The following is a 24080-nucleotide window of genomic DNA, read 5'->3' as shown; positions in this document are numbered from 1 at the left end:
GGAGAGCCAGAGAACTTCAGGGTGAAGCAGGCAGAAGGTGGTTGGGGAATGACACCTCTGTAGAGTTTTTGGGGATGATTGGTGTCTGCAGGAACAACGGGCATCTGACCTTGTCTCCTTTTTGTCACTGAAGACAGATGGGAAAATGAGTGGCTCAGGAGCATATAGCCTTGCGGGGGGGGAGGTTCTTGCCCTCCTCACACTGTGTGACCCACGAAGGATCCGCACCTCGCAGGAGCACAACCTTCTTGTACAGACTCACTCCAGATGCCCGTTTGGCTGTGTGTGATCTACTGTACGGGAGATGCAGAGGGAGATGCGGTGATCATGGACATGACGACCAGTCTTTTTGCTCCTACTATATTGGTATCTATAAGAAGATTCCAAGGCCAAAGCTGCCATATGAAGCTCGGAATAAATTAATCAGTTATGTCTCTGCTACATGTGCTTATCTGTAACCTATGAGGATTGTGTAAAATCCACAGAGGTAATGGCACTGACATATATCTCACACACACACGCTGCCCTTACAGACCTCAAGGGGACCTGTATTAGTCAGTTCAATTTATTTCTCAGAAATCTTCATTTCTTTCTGTTCAGTTTGCGATATCCCCTCAGAGGCTGGTCACAGTAAGGTTTATAGTCCCATAATATTCCATGGAGAGAGATGAATTGGAGGAGTCTCATTCCACTTTATTCCCCTGGGAAGAAGCAGATGGAGATTTTCCTGCAACATCAGCACCAGTTCAGGCTACTTTGCATCTTCCAGTACACTACAGGCTAGCTGAGTATGCTGCTATTTACTGTTATTTCCTCCATGCAACTTGTCAGCTAAGCTGGATGGTACCGTTGGTACTTTCCAACAGTAACACCTAAGTTAAACCACAGAAATCTCACTGCTTCTCAGGAAGGCAGTGGCAAAAAAGTCCAGCATGGGGACAACCACCTTCAGAAATCCGGGGGAATTTTCCTGTCCTAGTTTGAGAGCGATGGAAGCGTGTACTGTGAGTACTCGTGTAACAAGCTCAGGTTAGAAGTCACTGCTGGTCCTTCCCTGAGAAGACATTCAAACTATTCCTGGCCAGATCTACTTGATTTTGACTTCACTCAAAAATTTAGGTTAAATGAAAGGCAGGATCAAGCGTTTAGAGAGATAAAGAGAGGAAGAAGCTAATGGCACATCAGAGGAAATTAAAGAAAAATTTTATCAGAATGTTTGGATCTTGGTGCCACACTAATTAAGGTAAAATTCTTATACCAAACATGTTAATTTATTTAAGGGAAAAAAAAGATGACAAAACAAGATAATAGAGATAAATGAGTAATAAAAATGAGTTAAGAGGCAAGCAAAGATTTTAAGTTAGTGTAATGCTATCTTCAGTTAATCTGTTATTACTGATTCAAATATGGAACACTTCTTTTTTATGATGCAAAGGGGGAAAGCCAAAGTGAAATTATAATAAATTTGCATACTTTAATTACCTGGTAAATATAGCCTAGACTAAACTGTTGCAAGAATAGCATCAGCACACAAGAACCCCAATCACATGACAATATTTTTTGTTCAAACATTCTACTTATTTCAAGAAACCAGATTCTGCTTTCAGATATAATTATCACTGTGACTTCGGTAGCTTACCCAAAATAAAAAAGATTTTTTAAAAATAAATTTTACTTCTCTCTTTATTATTATTCCGTAGCTACAGCATATTAGTCATTGCATGTTGATAATTTATTTTAATTTAGTCAAATATGCTTTATTAGTATTTTTATCCTTTTTACCTGGGGCTCTGGATGTTCTTCTCAGTTAGAAGTTAATCTCTGTTGCCTCATCTTTATTTATATTAACTATTTGTCTTGAATTTCTCAGGCCATACAGCCATGGTAGCTAGAATGTAGTCAGATTCATTCAGAAATTACTTAGTCACCATAGTCATGGTATAATGTAGATTACAAATGGTGTATGATTCAATAGTGTTGTGATGGGCTGATGCCAGCCGGCAGCCAAGCGTCTACACAGCCACTTGCTCGCTCCCTCCCACTCGGTGGGATGGGAGGAGAAAATAGGAAGAACAAAAGTGAGAAAACTCATGGTTTGAGATACAGACAGATTAATGTGTGAAGGAAAGAGGGGGTCAAACAAAAATACACGTGGAGCAAAGGAAATGACTCGCCACCCTTTACAAGCAGACCAACGTCTAGCCAGTCTCCACCTTGAAAGCCAAAATGACCTACTCTTCTTCGTCCTCTAACTCAGTTTGTTTTGTGAGCATGACATCAGATGGTATGAAATATATACCCCTTTGGCCGATTTGGGTTAGCTGTGCCAGCTATGTCCCCTCCCATCCTCCTACCCACTCCTAGCTGACTTGAAGGGCAAGGGGCAGAGTGGGGAAAAAAAGAGAAAGCTTTGACGCTGTGTAAGCACTGTTCAGCAAGCACTAAAACACTGGTGTGTTACCAACACTGTTTTAGCCACAAATCCAAAACATAGCATCAGGCAGGCTGCTATGAAGAAACTTAACTCCAGCCCAGCCAGATCAAGTGTTTCAGATCCAGCAGATTTAATTAAAAATAAAAAGAATCTTCTCCATGAATTTATTCAGCTTTAGTGCTCATTTGGCTTTGCGTTTTATATATTGACTCATATCGTTTTACGGATATATCAAGGCTCTTTCTAAATAAGGCCTGTGCAAAGTCATCAAAGCATATGCTTTCAAGACTGCTTTCAAATAAAAGTAGTCGACACTAAAAAAGACGTTATGTAAGATTTTGAGTTTATCACCAGTTGTTAGAAGGTACCAAGTACATTAAGTTAATATGGAACTTGCCTCTTGGTTATCTAATGGGTGTACAAGCAGAGTGTTTAATAGGTATGATGATGCCAAATAATTGCATAAAAATAGCTGTGTGGGTTTAGACAAAATGTTGTATCAGAAACAATGCTGAAAGGAACAGAATGGAAATAGTATTCTATCCTTGCCATACATCCTGCTGCATGAAGGACAAAGAAGAGTTATTAAGAGCATGGAAATAACTTTAAGGCATCATTAGCTTTTTAGTTGTGTGAGCATAATCTTACCAAACTACTCTTCTCAACCAGCATAAGGCAAAAGACTAATGATGTTTTGTAGATTAATGTATATAGTAATCATGGTAATCAACATAAGGGTGTGTTTGCTAGCCGCTGCTACTGTCAGGATAGTTCCTACATTTTTCCCCTCAGAAAGCAAGCTATTATCTTTAATAATTTTCCATTGTAACAGACACAGTAATATGTAAATCACACAGCTGACACAGTATCTCCTCTAAGAATCTTTTTTAAAATTACCTTTTCTGTAATCAAATGCAGTATGGTACCTGGGGGATTCTCTTTGCTCATGTATCACAAAAATGCAAAACCCACAGAAATATGACCAAATTACAAACCCTTTTATAGGTTCAGGATTGTGCATGGCTTGATAGGTAATCCTTCCTTAAGCAAACTTAATTTCGTCTTATTTAGTGGGAAGCACTGCAGGTGCATTGTATACATACAAAAGGATGTTATTTATGAAGAAACTCCCAACTTTGAAATAAATTGTATTCTGAAAGAAAAAAAAAAATAAGAAAGAAAAAAGGGGAAGGGAAGAATAGATAGCTGGAATGTACCAATTGTAATCACTTTGGTCTAGATTCTGCTGGTGAATAGTATCACACAACTCAATTCTATTTTAAGCAAGGGAAGAGAAACATGATTCTGTGATTCTTTAGTTAGCTATTTGTGGCAGAGTGGATGGCTGCTACCTCAAAAGATTTCAAGGCAGATGAGAAGCTTGTTACTATCTTACTGAGGTACTACCTTATCTACTCTTCAAAGCTGTAACAAGCTAAATTGTCACCCTCACTGGTTTTGTGTGCTTATGCTTTTGCTCCTAGGTACAAGTGTTTCATTTAATAGGTCCCATGCAAAATAGCCTTTCACCTTTCTCCAGATTTTCAAAAGATTTTTAATCTCCTCTGATTTAGTGTTCAAAGGCAAATGTATCTTCCACAATCTCCAAACAAACAAACTCTTGTCATATACAAATTGCTCCATTTTTTTTCTAAAGCAGATACCAGCTGCTCCTAAGATCCTGCAAAAACACCTGCAGAGGGTGTTTCCTGTTATTTATAAAACAAATCTCTGTCATTCAGTGAAGGAGGAGGAAGAGACAGTAGTGCTCTTTTGGTGCTATTTTAGTAGTATTCTTGGCTTTTTAAATTTGGAAAGCAGCAGGATACTGCAGTGAGTACACTATTAGCAAACGGTGCCTAAAAGTAGACAGGCAAAGATGATTAGGCAATTCAGGGTTGACAACTCTGATTTATATATTACTGTAAAAGCTAGGGGAGGCTGGCTATCTTTTTTGAAATTAGAAAAAGGAAATACTAAAAGTAGATGACATTTCAAGATGTTATCTAAAGAATCAATATCGTATTTCCCGTTCATTTCCTATAGTGATTATCTTTCCAAATCAGATACTGCGCTACCGCTTTCCTCCTACCCCATCCTTTACGCAGTCAGCATAAGACACTTCAAAAGGAGGGAGAACATAAATGGGAAAACTTACAGATGAAGATTCTCCATAGCTTAAGATTATTGATTTATTCTCCTGATCATAAGATTTAATGACTCTTAGATATTTTCCACCTAATTAGTTATCAATGTTTTAATCACCCACACTGGTGTCCTGTTTGAACTTCTTGTAAGCTGCTGGCTTCAATACCACACTGAGTTAAAAATCATGTAAAGGTGTATTCCTTTTCATAACTTCTGATTTTCTGTTTGCTTGGATATCTGCTTATTTCAGAACTGCAGACTGAACACAGAGATGTTTTATAATCTATTTCACTAATATATACCTGTATTTTGAATTGTGTAAATCAGGTTCAGGGTCCTCTGACACCTCCCATATTTCTAACATTTGTCACCAAACTTTTGATCTCATCCCCTGCAATATAAATGGATTCTTATAATTATATTCATCATTAGAATGCTGTGGTTGTTAAATTCATTTTTTTCTTATACAGTCTAACACAGGTTCTTTCTTAATCACCGATGGTCACTGGTTTACACTGATGACAGTAAGGCCTTGATATTTTTTCCTAGTTGAGTCAGCTAATTTAACATGATCAGTGTGTACAATTGTTTAACATCATCTCTCGTTATGTATGCTGCTGTGGTTTTGCCTCTAGTGAATCTTGACTACTATCCCACTCATATTTGCTTACCATTAAATCCTCCAGAAGTCTTTATAGCTTTCTATGATTAACGTATAATTTTGTGATATGTCATTTTGTCAAGTTTTTTTTCTAGATCATTAACTGCATCTTCAACACCAATCCTAGCAAAATCATTATAGAGAACCCTATATAAGTCTTCTCCTATGGTGACCATTACTGTCTGAAGTTTGGGCCTTAGGGAGCTCTCTGCTTAATAAAGCCAGAAGTATTCTCACTGTTGCTACTTCCAGTTTCCAGGCTAAGTGCAAACCTCTGGAGGTCCTTCAAACACCACTAACTCACTTGTTTGCTGCTGCTCCGGAGCTTTGTATGAAATATCACATAGTCAAAGCTGAGACGTATTCCTTGGCAGTAGCCCAGTGACAATATAATTCTTTACCTTTCCATTCACATGACCAGAAGTACTAAGTGTGTCCTTCAGCATATTATATATACACATATACACAGTGCATGTGGTGCGTAAGTGCATAAATTCTAAAATTGGCCATGGCACCTTAGTCACAGGAGCTTAGAAACCAATTTCATGATTTCTCTTGAAGAAAGCACCAAACAAGAGCTTGTTCTTGTTGGAGAAAAAAATAAGCTAGAAAGGGATTTTAATTTTGCCCAAGCATTTTTAGTCAAAAAGTCTATCAGTGTTAGCTGACAGCAATCATAACTATACTTGAAGTCAGAACCGAAATGAAATGTGAAGGGGCAAAGGGTTCCTAAAGTCTGAGTATGGTTCTTGCATTTAATGAACAATATTTGAAGAGCTACTGTAAGAATCCCAATCACTAAAAGGAAGTTAATGTATTTGACTGAATAAACTGTCATTTAACAGTAGTCTATTGATTTCAGTGTTATCTAAAAGGAATCATGAATCTGTTGGTGTATGCCTATTCGACATTTTCATCAATGTAAATGTGAATCAAGGAAAAGTACACAATGCCCATGAAAATCTATTACTTATTTTACACTCTCCCAAATTCATATTATCTTCCTATTTCCTTGCAGGTTCCTTGCTTCTGATATAATTCACTGATTTCTTTATCGAGTGTCTCTAGACAGTTACTTGTTATTCAGATTCTCCCTCCATTGTTTCAGGTCTCCTGCACTTTTTTTTTCTCTTTTTTTTCTTCCTCTTTTTTTTCACGCCATCTGTTTATTTGGGGATCTATTGGTTTCCTTTAGAAAACATTTCTGCTTATTTAAAAGGTATCAGTTTGGATCAAAAAACTCTAGCTGTTTTTCCTTCCCCTTGCTTCCTATCTTGGTTTTGTTTAAGGGTATGGAATTCTCTTCCAACTTAATTTTCTCACACATCTTTAATTAGCTGGTGTTCTAAGTCCAAGAAGTTAAGTTACCTTATGTTCACTAACAAATTTTAATTCGCATTGTTATTTTCTATTGATTATCATCTTGTGTTTTAAATTCCCCTTTGGAAGTTTTATCTCACAAAGTTAAATTTTGGCGTGCCTTGTCTCCATACAACACTGCACTCAACTGAATACTCAAAAACAGTCTTTGACTACATACTCCAAAAACCTACATGACTTTAATTCAAAGACACTCTCTTTTGTTCTCTAAATTATAATAATTGAAGAGGCAGCAATATAAGGTCCTGAGAAACTTGGTCCATAAGCCCCAGTATTCCCTGTATGCCTAAAAATGCAATGAATACTTAGGCAAAGTAAATTGGGTTTGTACATAAATTCAGTGAAAGGGATAAAAATAAAATAAATTAGGGAAATTTTGAAAAGGAATATGAACAATCAGAATATGTATCTTCTACCCAATTGAGCAAAAACTTTTATATCTTCACATTATCCTTATTTTTGTCATTGTTCTTGTATATGAAAGGTATCAGTCACACACCCTTCCATGAAAAAGTTTGGTTTTCCCTTATTACACTTTTTTATAAAATGAACATTATTGCTAACCAGAAGCAGACGCTTTTTTGTTCAATGTCAAAAGGAAAAGAATATAACATATATATTTTCATCCTATCTACTTTAACATGAAAATATCTCACATTTTTCGTAAACTCTTTGACCTGAATAATACTTTATGATAGTAACTAAGTTGATTATGAACTAAGTAAAAAGTAAATCTTTCATTTTATTCAAATAAGGCACCATTTGTTGGTTTGTTAAATTTTTAACAAATCTAAGCAAAAATCCAAATTAAACAAGGCTGCAAATCCTGTTTGTTCTATGCCTCCCCACCAAGATTATCAATCATAGATAGCATCAGCAGCTGAAACTGAAAGTATTAGCAGTGATACAAACATCTCTCTGTATAACGCCGATATAGCAAACAAAGAATCAAAAGACAATTTTTAATAGCTACATAAGTGAACTCCCTTTTCAGCAGTAAATTTAAAGCCTAGAGTGTGTTTCAGTGTTTCAGAAGATAAACACCAAAGGACTTCACATTGCGTAAGTAATTTTCCTGTATCCATTGGTATAAATATAAGCAGGGTTGGATTCTTTAAGATAAATATTACTTTTTTTCACTGGTTTCATCTACCTTTACTCAGGTATATAGTTTTATATAGTCTTAGCAACATCAGTTAATAAATTGCCTGTGTGAACACCTGTATGCACCCCTCTAAAGAATTATGAATGTTCAAAAGAAATGCTTAAATAGGAAATGATGCAATATTTGATAAGAAATATCAAAGACTTTTCCCCAAAATAAAGAACTGCTATTAAACAGGGAAACTGGCCACTGTTTTTTTATTTCAGAACAACTTTATTAGCTGTCAGAACTGAATCAATGAGCACAGAATGCCTTTATATGTGTTTTATTGATATTCTAGGATCTAAGCAGAAATTAATGAATGGACCAGACTATAGCCAGCAAAAGAATGCTATTTTATGTTATGAAGTGATACAAATATTATCAATTATTATACCTCCTCTAAAGTCTTGTGTATCTTAATCATTCAAAAGAAAAAAATCAATAATGAGACAGTATATCACTGAGTTATTTATTAATAGATTTATTCATATTTTGCATAGCATAATATCATCCTTGTAGATAGGCCAGTATTCCATTGGCAAAATGTATCTTAAATTAAGGAGAGCTAAGCACCACTTAAATCAGGAGATTGCCAAGGGATGCTGTGGAGACTCCATCACGGGAGGTTTCTAAGAACATCTTTGACAAACCTGTCAGGGATGGTTTAGGTAGAATTTATCTTGCCTTAGGGCAGAAGGTAGGATGAGATGATCCCTCGAGGTTCCTTCCAGTCCTATTTTTGGTGATTCCTATCACTTTTAGCAACGTTGTTTCTTACAAGAGTAAATATATTCAAGGACCTGGAATAACCTATACCAACCATTTCCAAGACCCTTTCCAAAGTCTTTATTAATTACTAAGATTTTACTTTCTTGGAACTCCAGCAAACAAATTCAAAGAATAGATTATTTATATAGACACACATGCATATGTACTTATCAGCAGGTTTTGGCACTGAATATATTATTCTCTATGCATTTAGTCTTCCCTTTGTCTTTCAAGGAGGGGGAGGACCCGCTACAAAAGAAAGCCAACTTACTCTGCTGTAGCTTTTCTGCTTTGTGGTAACAACAGTGCTTAGACTTACGCTGAAGGTAAGGTGTGGTGAGATGGATTCATAAATCACAAAGGGAGGAGGCAAGTGGCACACTGAGCCACCAGTCTCTCTCCATATCTGTGGCCTTGTTCCCTGTGCAGGACCTCCCGTTGCTTGGACCTCCTGGCATCTTCTGAAGCCACAGCATTTTCTCCCCAACACCCAAAATGCCCTGTCATCAGCCTCTTTTATGCAGTGAGGAGGGGAGAAGCAGCTCTAACTCTATTATCTTACTGTTCACATAAAAGTCCTAGCACATTTGCTCCTCAGTGACAGTTTTCTAATCAACCAGACACTTCAACTGCTTCATTTCTTTTCTGTTTTATTCTGCACTACCATGCTCTTCTCTTGATCTGCTTTACAGAAATATTTTAATAATACTTTTTTAGTCCAAACATTTCAGACTCCAGAAACCTACTTCTTTCAACTGAAATGTAGTCTCCCCTCTACCCATTTTTAATTCATTCTTCTATCAATTAAATGTTATTTTGAAACTCATGAGTGGCACTTAGTCACTCAGCTCCACTGACTTTTAATTAAAGGTGGGTGTTTAATTGCCCAGAGTGCAACCGAAAATTGCCCTGAAGTCTTTGTAATATGTACTCATTCCTTTATCAGTCTCAAATGCCTTCTTCTTGTAGTGGCTTGCCAACTTAATTTTCTCTGAAAAACCCTTAATCATGTTCATCAACACTAAACAAAAGGCACAAATACAAAGGTCAATAACAACTTCACACCTCTCCAAATTTCTCTGTCAGTTTAGTATGACATTCATAGAGAAGGTGTGCTCTCCTTCTGTAGATAAAATTGCAAAAACTCGTTTGACTTGAATAATATACAGTCAGTCCCATAAAGGGTATAAATCCTCTCAGGAATCACAATAATAATGACTTCAATAGTTTGTTCCTACTAATTATTGCAGATCTTCCATTAGCCTTATTAGAAGTACTGTATTTTTAATAAAACAGAACAGTATATTAAAATTCACCATGTACTTTGAGAAATTATTTTCAGTTCTGCCTTACAGACTACCTTGGAGATTAAAAAGTAGTGTTATGTACCTAAAGAGACACAAACAATTTTGGCTAAACATGAAATGGTTTATATTCCTATGTTAGGCTCAACCCAGGTTAAATAAATAAGAAGGAACTAAGTTTTGGTGCAGTACTTGAAGGAGATCAGAATATCATAGAATCATTTAGGTTAGAAAAGATCCTTAAGATCATCAAGACCAGCTGCTAACCTAACACTGCCAAATCCACCACTAAACCATGTCCCTAAGCGCCACATCTACACGTCTTTTAAATACCTCCAGGGATGGTGACTCCACCACTTCCCTGGGCAGCCTGTTCCAATGCTTGACAACCCTTTCAGTGAAGACATTGTTCCTGTTATTCAACCTAAACCTTCTTTGACGCAACTTGAGGCCACTTTCTCTCATCCTATCAGTTGCTACTTGGAAAAAGAGACCCTTCACCAGCCTTATTGCTCTTCTTTGGACACAATGATAGACCACAGAAGAAGAATTTGTATTATTCACCAGTGATAAACTAAATGCTGGGAAAAAATCACTGGCCAGCTTCTAAAGAGATGTCCTCCAGTCTTTGGAGAAATCTGGCATTTGTTAATTGTGGACAAAATTAAGCTGGATTAACAGTGTGATTCTCAGAGTTCTTTGAGCGACAGCAGCCATTCTTCTGTCAGTTATCAAGCTTTGCTTCATATAACTATAATGAAGCATAGTTCCTGAAGTCAAGACAGTGGTGGCAAACATCAGATATCAAAGAGCAGCAGTAATTTTGAAGGGTAATGATCAAGATAGCCCACAATAAATAGTGCTTTAATTTTCCTGACTCTAACTTTTCAGTGAAATATTTGGCAAACTTCATATCATCAGGTATAACCTTGTTAAAATGAAATCGCAAAAGTTGTGTGTTTTCTGTAATGGAAAGGGATTTTTTGAATGTCTCTAATTCTGTGTTTATCGTGGTCAAAACAGTGGAAAACAATTCCAAAATCCAGAGAATATTAAAAAAAACCAAAAACAACATACCTCAACATCTGTTATTTGTGACTGGTTTTACTAGGTGTTTCTAAATTCTATTCTACCTTTAATTTCCATCTCATCTTACAAAGTAGTGAAGACTCTTATTAACGATTCATTTTTATTTGGATTAAAAAAATATATGGCTTGCCAGGTGAAAAAAATTGTGATGCCTAAGGTCAGAACTTCCTTAATGACATCACTTCCATTCCCTATTTCACCAGTGCCTACAGACCTTCTGCATTGAAACATGTCTGCTCCCTGGAGCACAGCATCCTGATCTTGTTTTATGGTACCAGTAATATAAGCACTAAGACTTGCTCTTTTTGAAATTAGGTAGATGAAAAAATCCACTGGTAGAGCTGCCTTCTTTCAGTGAACATTTTTGTTTGAAACATCTCTTTTCTCATTGATGTAACAGTGAAAACTTACTTCAGAACTAAATATGTAAAGAACAATCAAAACCTAAACTCTGTAGTATGTACGTTGAATGATAAATCTTAAGTATTTAAGTGTTTCTTGGAATTGTTCCACTAATAATAAAATAGGATGAATTGAAGTTTAACATTTTGCAGTGGTTTATTTAATTCCTCTGCTGCCAATAGCAGCTGCTGTGATTTAACCCTGGTGGGCAGCTCAGCCCCACGCAGCCACTCACTCACTCCCCCACATTGACACTGGGGAGAGAATCAGAATGGCAAAAGTGAGAAAACTTGTGGGTTGAGATAAAGACAGTTTAATAAGTAAAGCAAAAGCTGCATGTGCAAGCAGAGCAAACCCAGAATCCATTCCCCCCTTCCCACGGGCAGGCAGGAGTTCGGCCATCTCCAGGACAGCAGGGCTCCATCGTGCTGAACAGGCAGACTTGGGAAGACAAACGCCATCGCTCCCAACGTCCCCCCGTCCTCCTTCTTCCCCAGCTTTATGTGCTGAGCACGACGTCCCATGGTCTGGGATATCCCTTGGGTCAGTCGGGGTCAGCTGTCCCAACTTCTTGTGCCCCCTCAGCCTACTCACTGGCTGGGCAGTGTTAGAAGCAGAAAAAGCTTTCATGTTGTGTAAGCACTGCTCAGCAGTAAAGAAAACTGAAGGTTTTCTTTAAAATAGGGCACTGGAACACAGGAAAAGTATACAACCTGGAATTTTTAACATGCACACTTTTAAGAAAGCCAAAGTTGCTGCTGACAACTTCATCATGCTTTGTACATTGGTGAAACCTGCTTGTACAAGGAGTGTGAAATTATTTTTCATTTCATATAGCAGTGTGCCAAAGCAACACAGATGTTCTGTTCAGGAGGCTGTGCTTGAATTTTCTTTTCAAAGCAGCACAGTGTTGTTTTCGTCTTATACAACAAAGAAGAAACATCTGTCATATAACACATTTATTATAAAGTCTATGCTGTATTTTTTAATCTATTACCTAGGCAACTTGAACCCCAAGGTTTAAGAGAATACACACAAATGAATATAACTCCTTCCACGACTTTAGATGGTTATGGGCAGTACAACTTTCTTCTGTTGCTTTTTAATATATACTTGTGGGGTGTTTTTTTTTGGTTTTTTTTGGTTTTTTTACATATCACTACTTTAAACATATTGCTTCTGTTCTTCTACTGTCATATTTGAAATTTCATTCCCTACCCTCAGTACTAGATGACTGGACTAATAGTTCCTGATCTGATTATTAAACTATTTCTAAATGCTGAACTGCCTTTATCTGTTTCAGGCGTTAAAATTACTTAGTGTTGTTTTCAAAGGAGACACCTTATTGGTCAATGCTACTCAGATGGCCTGTTATCTCTAGGCCCTAATCCCCTCTTTTTGGTAAAGGGCACTAAGTAATGGGACCGTTAATGGGAGTGGGGCCATTAGGAAGAGGTGCTGCTTGTAAAGTGCTGATGAAGCCTGCTAGTTGGAGACAGGCTAGTGCATCTTAGACAGGAAACAAATAACTTGACCTGAATATTCTGGCCAATTTACTGCCTGACAGACCTGACATCTGGGAAAGGTTTCTATTTCTGAGAAAGACTGCTAACAAAACACTACAAAGACAATCTCTCTGTTGGAATGATTCCAATCTCCTTGACTTTTTTCTGTCTAGGTTGACCCAGAAACTCTTCACTGGTTATGATTTTCCTCAAAATAAACATCAAACATAAGTTAGGATGTAATTTGATTTATCAGGTAACTTTGATGTCAATGACTGTCAGGCACTGTTGATACTTTTGAGTGCTCTCATATGAGTAATAGCTGTTTTATCAAGACTTTGTCATTTCTTGGTCTCTTGAAGAGGCTGGGAAATAATCAGAACAGGTTATCTTCTACAAGGCAGAATAGGTTCTTCAAAGATACTTATCATCCTTTTTATTCAGTGTGTTTAGGGGGAATAGCTAGCGGGAACAGTGTTAAACATGAGTTTATTTTACAGTGCTACTGTTTTATGTATTACTTTCCTCCGACTTCAAGGGCTTTGGACAGCATAACTGTGAAAATACAGCTATGAAAGCAAAGCTACTAACAAGCAATCCAATAGAAAGTGTAATAGTGATCCATTGAACTAAATGGCAATTGTTGACCATTAGTGACCTAACTCTGCAGTGAAAGGATAATGTTGGCTTCAATTGTATTACTTTACAGAAATCAAAATGTTTCTTTTCATGTTTGCAGTTTGTCCTCCTTGATGTTCTTTGCTCTCTATGACTTATTTCCCCTTAACTAAATCTGAGCTGCCTTTTCACAGGACTAATGATAGGGATAGAGAGAATAGACCCATTTGATGAGATAGGTGTTGCAATACACGACATGGTAAGATATGAAGACCAGTATATTCCGAATTGCATTTGTTCTTTCTTGTTTTCCATATGGATATCAGGCTGAGAAACCTTGACCTCTCAACAGATTATATCTTTCCAAGTCTGATATAATTATAGATGCAATTGTTAGAGGTGGAGGGGGAAAGGAAATTGTTGGTTTAGTTTCCTGAGAAGTCAGTAGCTTTCCAGGAGAATCATACTCTGAAATTTACCTTCATCTTCTCAGTATGATTTTGCTGACACTAGGGTTCCTGTCTGTTTGGGGAGAGCAGTGGCCAAGTGTAGGCGCATGAATTTTCCTGCACTGAAGTATTTATTGGGCAGCAAATTTAACTGTGTAAACATTTTGATGCCCTGATGGTGGGGTTATTAGTCTATAGCAAGTTATTGTATTTAGTGGCTAGACTTGGTTTGAGACTTTTTCTGCAAAAAGCAATGCAGTATATGATTTATCTAGACAAATCCACTCTGGCACTAGCATACCACAGCTTCGATTCCTTTATCTGGATTACTACAATTTCAAAAAGCTCACAATGTAGCAGTCCACTTTTTAAGGAGTGCTGATGCTTTTGATACTTTGATGCTGCCTGAAACAAATGGAATCTTCTTTCACTGCAGTTGGCATATAGACAGGTCCCATCCAGTACTCTGGCACCCCTTTTCCTCCAGTTTGTTCCATCCCTTGTGCTAATAAAAGCAGATGGAAGTAGATGGGATAATGTGGTTTTGGGGAAAACCCATTTATCAGTAACACTTTTTATTTTCCCCCAAACTCAAAACAGCCTGTTCTTTGGTCAAAAGTTTTGTTATGTACAAACATATCCCTTTACAGTTCAAAATCTGAGAAACAGCAGAACAACGAACTGAAAAAAATAGTTAAGCAACTCACAAAAAAAGTGAAAAATAAACCAAAGAAAAAAAACATTATTCTATCAATCAAACACATTTCAGAGAATTTAATTAGTTAATCTGGCACCTCTCAGCTTTTACATAATTCTGTATATTTATTATGACTTTTTAAATGCTTATTTTCTGCCAAATGATTCATAATAGGTTTAGAGAACAAGTGCTGTCATTATTTTTTATGTAAATTGTTTGGAGGGAAAGGACTGAAGAAATACTAAGGGAATATAAAAGTATCTGCTTACTTGGAGATTTATTTTTTAACTAATTAAAGAATCATGTTATAAATTGCCAGGTGAGTGAGGCATAAAAATATTGTGGATCTTCACTGTTCCCAGCAATTTATATTTCCAAGGTGAAACCTTTACATTTGCTTTACTTCTTGCCCTACATTTGAATCCCACACAACCATATTAATAGTGACCTCAGGAGACTCCAGTCACACTGCAGGCCAGAAGATTCTTGCTAATACCACGTAATGCTTCGGCACTGTCTGTCAACTCAGCCAAGAAATATCTTCCTCCCAAATGAGCAACCTCTATAAAGGGCGACACCCTTACCTGGTTTGCTGAAATCTGGGAGTTCACTTCTAATTAGAGCTGACAAAAGCTTGACACAATCAGCAGCACTGGGAACTGAAATGCAGTTTCTTGAGCATAACAAAGCCTTCAGTTCTTTCCTTTTAACATCATTAAGAGCCCTGAGGATAACAACAGAATGTGAGGGAAGGATAATATGATCAAAAAGACGGAATTCTCCACCGTCTTTATCTGTGGCATGAACCAGGTTTTAACAAAACTGAATTTCAGGAGCTGATATAGTAACAGCAGAAATGAGTACACTTTCCTAGAACTGAGGAAATACTAGACAGAATGTTGCAAATGCAACCTTGTATTTAGAGAAGACTCATTTGCTAAATATTTTAGAAGAATAATGGAAAGGGATCAATAGCTATCTGTAGTTTGGATGAAGAAATTGTACTGTTTCTTTAGAATTATTTATAGAATTATACAAAGGGGTCTCAGACAGCTGTGTATTTTTAGTAGGTGGAAATTGTCAGTCACCTTTTCCAAGACCTTAGCTTTTCACTATATATATGCAAAGTGAAATGGTTTACTCTTCTGTAGTTGTTTAACAAAAACTACTGTGTCAAGATGGTCCTTGTCAGCCAGCTCTAGATAACCCTGCTTGAGCAGGAGGCTGGACTACATGATCTCAAAAGATGCCTTCCAACTTCAACAATTCTGTGAATAAATAAAAGTTGTGAAAGTGGATCAGGGAGTTAACGCACTAACCTTTAAATTCAGGATTATGCCTCTGGATTTGATCGAAAAAGAAGATGCATTTGATGCTCACAGGTTACTTGTACAGTTGCCCATGGAATAAAAGTAACATATTCAGTTGGATGCATGATGACTGCGTGGTATTCTGCCTCTCCTGACAGAAGTAGAGTAGAGGCTGTTGTCAACAGCTGAAGCTATTTTGGAGACCTCTGTGTGGATTAATATGAAAGCTCAAGGAGAGGTCGTGAGGTGCCATGGACACAATGCTACCAGTATCCAAATGGACAGATTGGCTTCTACCAGTGTTTTAGTACAGCTGTCCAATGCTTTCAAGATACCAGCAGTTAGCTGAAAAACATCCGAGTCACATTTATTGCCAGTAAGAGTAAGATGGTGCAGTGGGGAAGAAGTGGCTTGAAGAGATTGCCAAGCTAGTGATCTCAGAGGGATTTACACCTTGACAGTTGTGTTAATTGAACTCCACTCTGCTTCTAAATGCATAGATAGAAGCTTGAGATAAATCTTTTTGGTAAGTGCTACCGGGTATTCTTGCTGGAATAGGACTTAGCAAAATTAATATGCATTGCTATAGAAAAATAATGCAATGTAAAAAGGAAATGTAATGAGGAATCTTAAAAATAAGTGGTTTGCATTCATATATGGGTGTCATGACCAAATGTCAAATAGGAGACACATGCTTCCAATCACATCATATCACATATGTAGTTCAATATAGGATTAGAGGAGCAAACACAGGGCAGAAGAACCCCTTGAATATTAAGGCCAATTCTCTGTAATTGCAAGTAGTTGTAAGATATACAACAAGTTCGGGAGGGTCCATGGTACTTTATTTAATATGGGTTTTCTTCAAATATATCTCTTAGTCTTCTGTATTATTCACAGGCTGGAACAATTAGTTTAGTATTTGGATTGATGCAGTGAGAAGTAAACTTTTTGACATTCTCAGTGAAAGACTTTTAGCTCTGGAATCCTTTACTGAAGGAAAATAGAAGCTATTCTCTGAATACAATTCAAAACATTCTTTATTCAGCAGGCAAAAATACAACCATTTAACAGATGGATATAGTAACCATAATAGGATTTAATCCATGGAGAAAGCAGAATGTCCTGGTCTGCGAGCCAATTAGTCTATCTCCAATTATTCTGTGTCTCAGAGGAAGACTTGATTCAGGAATCCAGTTCCCACTTGACCTTATTTAACTTCAGGCCGTTCTCTGAGGTTTGACCATTCCATCAAAGTCCTTTAAGACTAAATGATATTATAGGATTATATACCATTGTGGGAGATTTACTATTTCTATCTGTGCACAACTGTTTAATTACAATTGTAAATATGTTTCATGGCAGTAAAAAAACCCAACACATTTTGTAATGCATGGGAAGTGAATATTTTGATTCTCTGACCAGATGAAAGGGAAAAAAACCCTCACATTGTTACGTTTTCGATTCTGTGGGAACAGAGGAAACAGCTTAAGAACGAGGGAGAGAACATGAGGGAGTTCATCATAATAGAATAAAGGCACCTCACAAAAACTCTCACCCCATGGCTGTAGGATAAATGCACGCCAACATTTATAGAACTGTGTCAGGTGAATCTGAGTCCATGTCTTTTCCCAGTGGAGGGTGCAGGCGAGAGCGAATTCAATCTGAATCAATATTTAGCAGTACACAATACTGAACTGAACCAAAGCAAGTGCTCATACACACTTAAGAATACACACACACAAGCTGTTAAAAAGTGTTCCTTATTAATTTGCTTGCCTTGATCCCCCCGTTGTGCTTCACTCTCCAACTTGGCAACTTAGCTCTGGCTTTTGCCAAGCTTCTTTTCCTTCTCCATTTTAATCCTTTATCTGGTAGCTCTGGGCTTGCCTAGGATTTAACCTTGTAAATATCTTTGATACATGCATTTAGGTTTGACAAATCTTTGCAGAACCTCTGTATTGACAACTCTGATTGTCACATTGAGGCCCTTTTTTCAGGAGTAAATGCAAGATTTTTAAATTTGTTTTTCCCCTGGAAATAAACATTTAACTTCCAAATATGCACATATATATATACACGTTAAATAAAACCCCAAACCCAAACTTAGTTTTCTGTGCTGTCTATTTATATGCCATAAGTGCCTGAGCATGTTGGGAGAGTAACCAGCACAGGGCTGACTAGTACTACTGCTCCTGTGGATGTGACGGAAAGCCAGAGAAATGAACTAAGCATTGAGTCCAACCCTTAATACATTATATACGCGTGTAAAAGTGTCAAAATATGCTACTACAAAAGGAGAGCTGGAGAACGCCTCTTCATCCCCAAAGCAGAGGCTTCACATTGGATTTTGATTGAATTACAGACTGTCTTCCTGCATTTTTAGTGAGAAATTTTGTATTGCCCTCATAGTGAAAGTTTCAACTAATTATTAAGCACTGGCAGTGTCTAAACCAACCACAAATAAAACTACTTGATACCTCTAAGGGTAGTTTTTTCTTTACTATGAAATTGCATGATACTACTCAAATGAATTCATAATATTTTTAAAATATCCTTTACTTAGAGAATGTTTGAGACTTCTTCAGTACATTAAAGACTTTGTCATTCCACAAAATTGAATTCTTCATCAGAATAAGTTGTTAATTGGTTTCCAACATACAAGCTGCTAAGAAATGTAGCCATTTAGAGGATAAAAGGAGAGATTAACTATTAATGCAATGTGTCGTCAATATTTGACACCCTACTTAGCATGACCATTATCTACTACAATCTACAAAATTTATTCTTCATGCTCCCACTGTATTGCTAGAGTGCCATATGGCCGTGCTTGTTTTTCTTCAAATAATTTTTACATAAACAGCTGGTGAGCTGTTTTCATTGTAACATGGCACATATTTTCCAAGACAGTTAGGAAGGATTGATGTAACACTAGTATCTGCAATGCTTTTCATGTCATGGTTGTAAGGAAACTAATATGTATTATTCAAAAACTCCAAGATCTTTCTGTGTTTTTGTTGCTTTGATGAGAGCCTTTTTTTTTTAATTGACTGCTGAGCAAAAATATTACATTTTCCCGCTTTCCACTGATACAATCTTTGAAATAAGACTTGGTGTAGATGAATGCTTAATCACACAAAAGACAGTCAAATTATAAAGTCTTGTGGAAGCTCTTTAATATTCATTTGATTAAAAGTTGGAGTTCAGCTAGCCTGGAACTTGACCCCTGTCACCTTACATAAAGGTAAATCTAAGCTGACTGACAGCAAGCGGATTATTTCACTTACATGGCAACCAATTTATTTAATTTACTGTTTTATCCTATGCAATTTTGAGGGAACAGTACAGTATAAACAGTAACAAAAGCTGATTTAAAGTTGAATTTTAAATCTTTTCCTTACCTATCAAAGATGTTTTTTCAATGCCGTGCACCAAAGCCTGTTTCAGCCAGTGATATTAGTTTGCAACAAGCTTTATGTGAAAATTAATTTACCCAACACATGTACCTGAAAAGTTTTGCAGCATACCTGCCCCTTACTTGTAAATAAAGACAAAGTATGTCACAGTTGCTTATTAAAACAAAAGGAAACTTAAAACTTTAAGAAAGACGACTAAAGGATTAGGAAGTACTTTACAGATTTACTTTTAAATTAAAGCTTTCTGCTGTTTTCACAAGTATGAGAAGTGATAAATATTTCATATATCTTACTAGTGGCCAAAGGAAGTACTTGTGAAGGAAATACACACCTCGTGGTAGCTGAAAATTGTTGAAAAGAGTTTATTGAAATGTGTGGGGAATTCCGGACAGGTGATATGAAACTTTAAGTGAGCCAACTGGTGTTAGAAATGTAGGGCGAGTTTCCCTCCCTTATTTCAGAGTGTCACAGCGATTCACATAATACCAGAAAGATCACTGGTGAAATATAGGTGTAGGACTATGCTGAAATGGTCATTTGGTAGTAGCTAAGTGAATCAGTTCCTGTCAGCAAGAACCTATAATAAATCCTTCAGCTTGAGGATCTGGTACTTGATTTTTATTTTCTAAGTAGGTTTTCCGGCCTGTTTGTACAGACATTATCTGCAGATTAAAGCTGTAAACTGATGGGTAGATTTACATGCTCTCAAATTCTACAGGGAATAGCAAACTCTGCTGAAAATAAATTAAAAAGCTTATCAATAGCAGGCAGTTTTGAAAAAAGGTTGGGACTTTCTGTGGAATACTTAGGAATCCCTGTTAGGGTCATCCTTGTATTTTTTGGTCTATGGACTACCTGCTGCTACTACTTGAAGGAATTGCCCGTTATAAAACCATTTCGAGAATTAATAGTTAATTCTACCTAGATTTAATCATTTTTTATATCTGATCAGTGGCTAACTGAGAAAGTTTGAGACCTGCTTAAGCTGATGTGGACAGAAATTATTCAACAGTTAGCTAACATGAAAGAAAGACTGAAAATTTGCCAATTCCAGAAAGGAAAAGTAAACGTCCCCACTGCCTTTCTTACTCACCCTGCTCCCCTGGTAAACCCTGCTGCATAGAGATCCATATCGCTTTTTGCTTGTCAAAGAAACTGTAATTTGCTCTAGACTGGAACCTGAAGCAAGTTCAGAGCATAAGGGGGTTGAGGATGCCAACTGCTTACTCAACACACATGTCCCAATTTTCTCTATTGTTGCAGAACATTGTCATAACTGCTCAGTGTAATTATTTTGTCCCATAAAACCAAATATATTTGGTAATCCGTTGGCCTATTTTCTTCTTTTCTTTCCAAATAACTTATTATGTATTTGCTACATTTTCTTATTGAAATTGTGCAGTAATACTGCTGTAAAGAGGTAATAATGATTATGTGATAGACCGCTTTGCGTTGTTAAAACTGTCTTTTATGATTCCAACTGTTTTAGCCTGGTACTTATATTCTGCAGCGTAACTTGTGTTTGTACAATATTGGGATTACTTTTTCTGTTATGCCATACCAGCTATGAAAGACTTAGCACCCAAGGGATCAAAACTCTGGCAAACATTTTATTACAGCTATGATAATAAATAAATAAGAAGTAAATAAACAAACTTAAAATATTTCTTAAGTAATGGAAAACTATGGCAATAAATGCTTGTTGAGTGAATTAGTGAATAGAGGCAAGCTAATGAAATCTCTAAATACTGAGTTTTAGACCAGATGTGATTTGCATCCCTATAAAGCAATTTATTTTGGAAAATAAGAAAAATTTAAGCTTTGAACAGCTGCTATATCTACATAAAGTGTTATATTTTAACAGTTAAGAGGTATTTTGTTTTCCTGAGCCTTTCAGTGAAAGCTGATTTTTTACTCTAAAAATTAGGAAAAAAAGAGGCAGGTGAGGAAAAACTTCAGAAACTTTTTAGCCTCAGCTTCAACCAGGAAATATGAATTTTATAGGATCCTTTAAATGTATCTACTCTTACAAGCCTGTAAACATGCACCCTTTAAACAAGATGCATTCACTTGAATAAATATTTTGACACATCAGTCAGACATTGATTAAACTGGTTGTCTCTAAATCATCATCTATATACTCTGCTGTAACAGGGCAAAGGGATTACAGCTTCCACACAGTAAATTCTCAGTTAATTCCAATACTAAAGGAAAAAAAAAAAAGTTTGTTACTGAGCTGCAAAATCTAAAGTCAAGTTAAAGATTAAAGCACTGATCACTGAGTTCATCCTCTCTAACCTTGTACTGGTAGGCATTGGAATTTCTACTATTTAACATTGTTTGAAAAGAGCTCTGATTTTGATTGGGAACAATAAATGCTTGTGAACAGTAAGAAAAAATACATTTTCAGAGATACATAAAAGTGTTCCCTCAATATACCAGAGACATTTATTTGTATTTTTTGATATGCGGTATCAGGACAAGTAGAAGTGCATATGCACACAAACACACATACAGAGGTATACATAAGTTCCTCTTTCTTTATCTGACCAATATTAATCACATAATTCAGGAGTTCTCACTATTTTTCCTTGAAGAACCTTTCATGACCACAATTTAAAATTTCCTTGATATTCATGAAACAGATATTTCTCATGGGCCTTTGCATTTGGTCAGAGGTCAGAATATGTTTATGAAGGAACACCTGAAAACATGGCTCCATTCCCATGTCCCTAAGACATCTGAGGACATCTAAGACATTTGAATCCATCTAGGATGGCTTTTTAAATCTCATCTTGATATGAGTATTCCCCTGTCCTATAGCTTTAAAAATAAATAAATTAAATAAGAAGATGTAAATTTCTACAGTAAAGGAAAATGAGGTTGAAAAAACACTTCATGATCTTATTAAAAAAAAGCTAAAATATTTTTATATTCTGAAAAATGAATATCAGATTTAATCATTTAAATTCAAATTTAAATGTTTCTGATGTTCAAAAAAATGACAGAGTTAACCAATTTTGCCTCAGAAATGTTTCAATCTGTGCTTGTTTTACTTATACCATATGTTTTGGTAGCTGAAAGATACTCAAGATTTAATCAATGTTATAACAGAAAATGAAGTTCTATCAGCTTATTAGGCAGTAGGAAGCTGGGTTTCTAAAATCTAATCAAAGCAAAGTTTCAAATTGGCTCACATTAACAAGGTCATATCACACTATTTTGGTACATTTAAATACAAATTCATATGTGTGATAGAGTGAAAATTGTTGGATATTTGCAGAAGTGGAGATGTGACAAGGTAATTGAAGTAACAGCACAGGAAGACTCTTGAATCAACTGTGCAAAATGTGGCACTCCTTTTTTACACACGTCTCAACCAAAATGGTTTTTATCCACAGTGCTCTAGTGTACTACAACTGTGTCATTTGCTGTCATGCACTTACAGACAAATGCTCCCCTGCTAGGTCTTAATGTAGATGGACAACCGTTGGGATAATAAAAAGCCCTAAGCTAACCCACAACTCCAGTTAACTGTAATTTATATGATTACTTGATCCGTGTATGTTCACTGTCTGGGTTTTTTTCCCATCAGAATGAAGATAAAAAATGGCTGTACAGGGTCAGAATGTTTAGTAAAGTCTGTGATGTCTCACAGTACCTAGTTACTTATCCCTAGGAGGAGAGTGCCAGACCACGCTAGCAGCCGCCAGCTGGCATCTTCACCATAGATACGTGGTCGGCACCTATGGCCGGCACCTTAGCTCCCAGTGGTCTTCATATGAGCTTCTTTGTGAGCTGGAGGCAACGGCTTTGAAGGCATCTAAGCACACGTTGCAGTGTGGATCAGGAGTGACCTTCTGAAGCAAGTCTCCCAACGATCCCAACTCACTGTGTAGGCAGCAATGTCTGAAACCACAAAATTGCAGATGAAATTACACAGGAGAGGCTCTCTGGGACCCCGCCTCTTATGCCCCAGCTGCTAATGGGATAACAGCAGGCTAGGGCTTCTACACAGCACGAAGCCACTGCGGCATTCGTGGTGTGGATGCCAGGTCCCCAGCAGCCGCTGTTTCACCCTGCAGAGCTCTCACCAGCGGTACCACAGCTCTACAGGCACCGACTGGCTCTGGAGCCTTGTCCTCCATTTCCCAGCCAGCCCGAGGCCAGTTCCAAGATGGCGGCACCGCGGGCCAGGGCCTGGCAGCAGGGAAAGCTGCAGCGCGGTGAGGAAGAACGTTGGGAAACCTCGTCAGGGAGCTCAGCCCCAGGGCCACCAGCAGCGTCGAGGGAGGACCCAGGCCAGAACAGCCATGTCAGCCTTGAATTCTGCTGACCCCAGTCCCACCTCACCCGCCTGGGTTTTGGGTTGGACTTGCAGCCACCCCGTCCCCGCAGCCAGGCGCAGCAGTCTCGGGCGGTGGGCTCTGGTCACTGACCCCATCTTGGCTCTGCTCACCGCTTCACGGCCCAGCCTTGCTGCAACCTGGCAATGGGCCCTCATAGCTTCCCAAAACTGACATCGACTTTTTGTTTTCCCATCCTCGCAGAATCTTCCAGGAACCTGTTGTTGTTTGAACGCACCCAAAGATCTCCCATGCACTGTGTTTCGTAACGGTAACTTCAATAGTTTAACTCTTCAGTGTGTGAAAATGTACTTACTCTTCTTTGTCGTCCACATTATTTTTGTTTAATGCAAATGGTCTGTCTCGACTGCTTTACACAGCGTATTGATTCAGCTAGATTCCTCTC

The sequence above is a fragment of the Accipiter gentilis genome, chromosome 32 (assembly GCF_929443795.1).
Source record: "Accipiter gentilis chromosome 32, bAccGen1.1, whole genome shotgun sequence".
Lineage (NCBI taxonomy): Eukaryota > Metazoa > Chordata > Aves > Accipitriformes > Accipitridae > Astur > Astur gentilis.
This window is presented reverse-complemented; position numbering follows the sequence as displayed.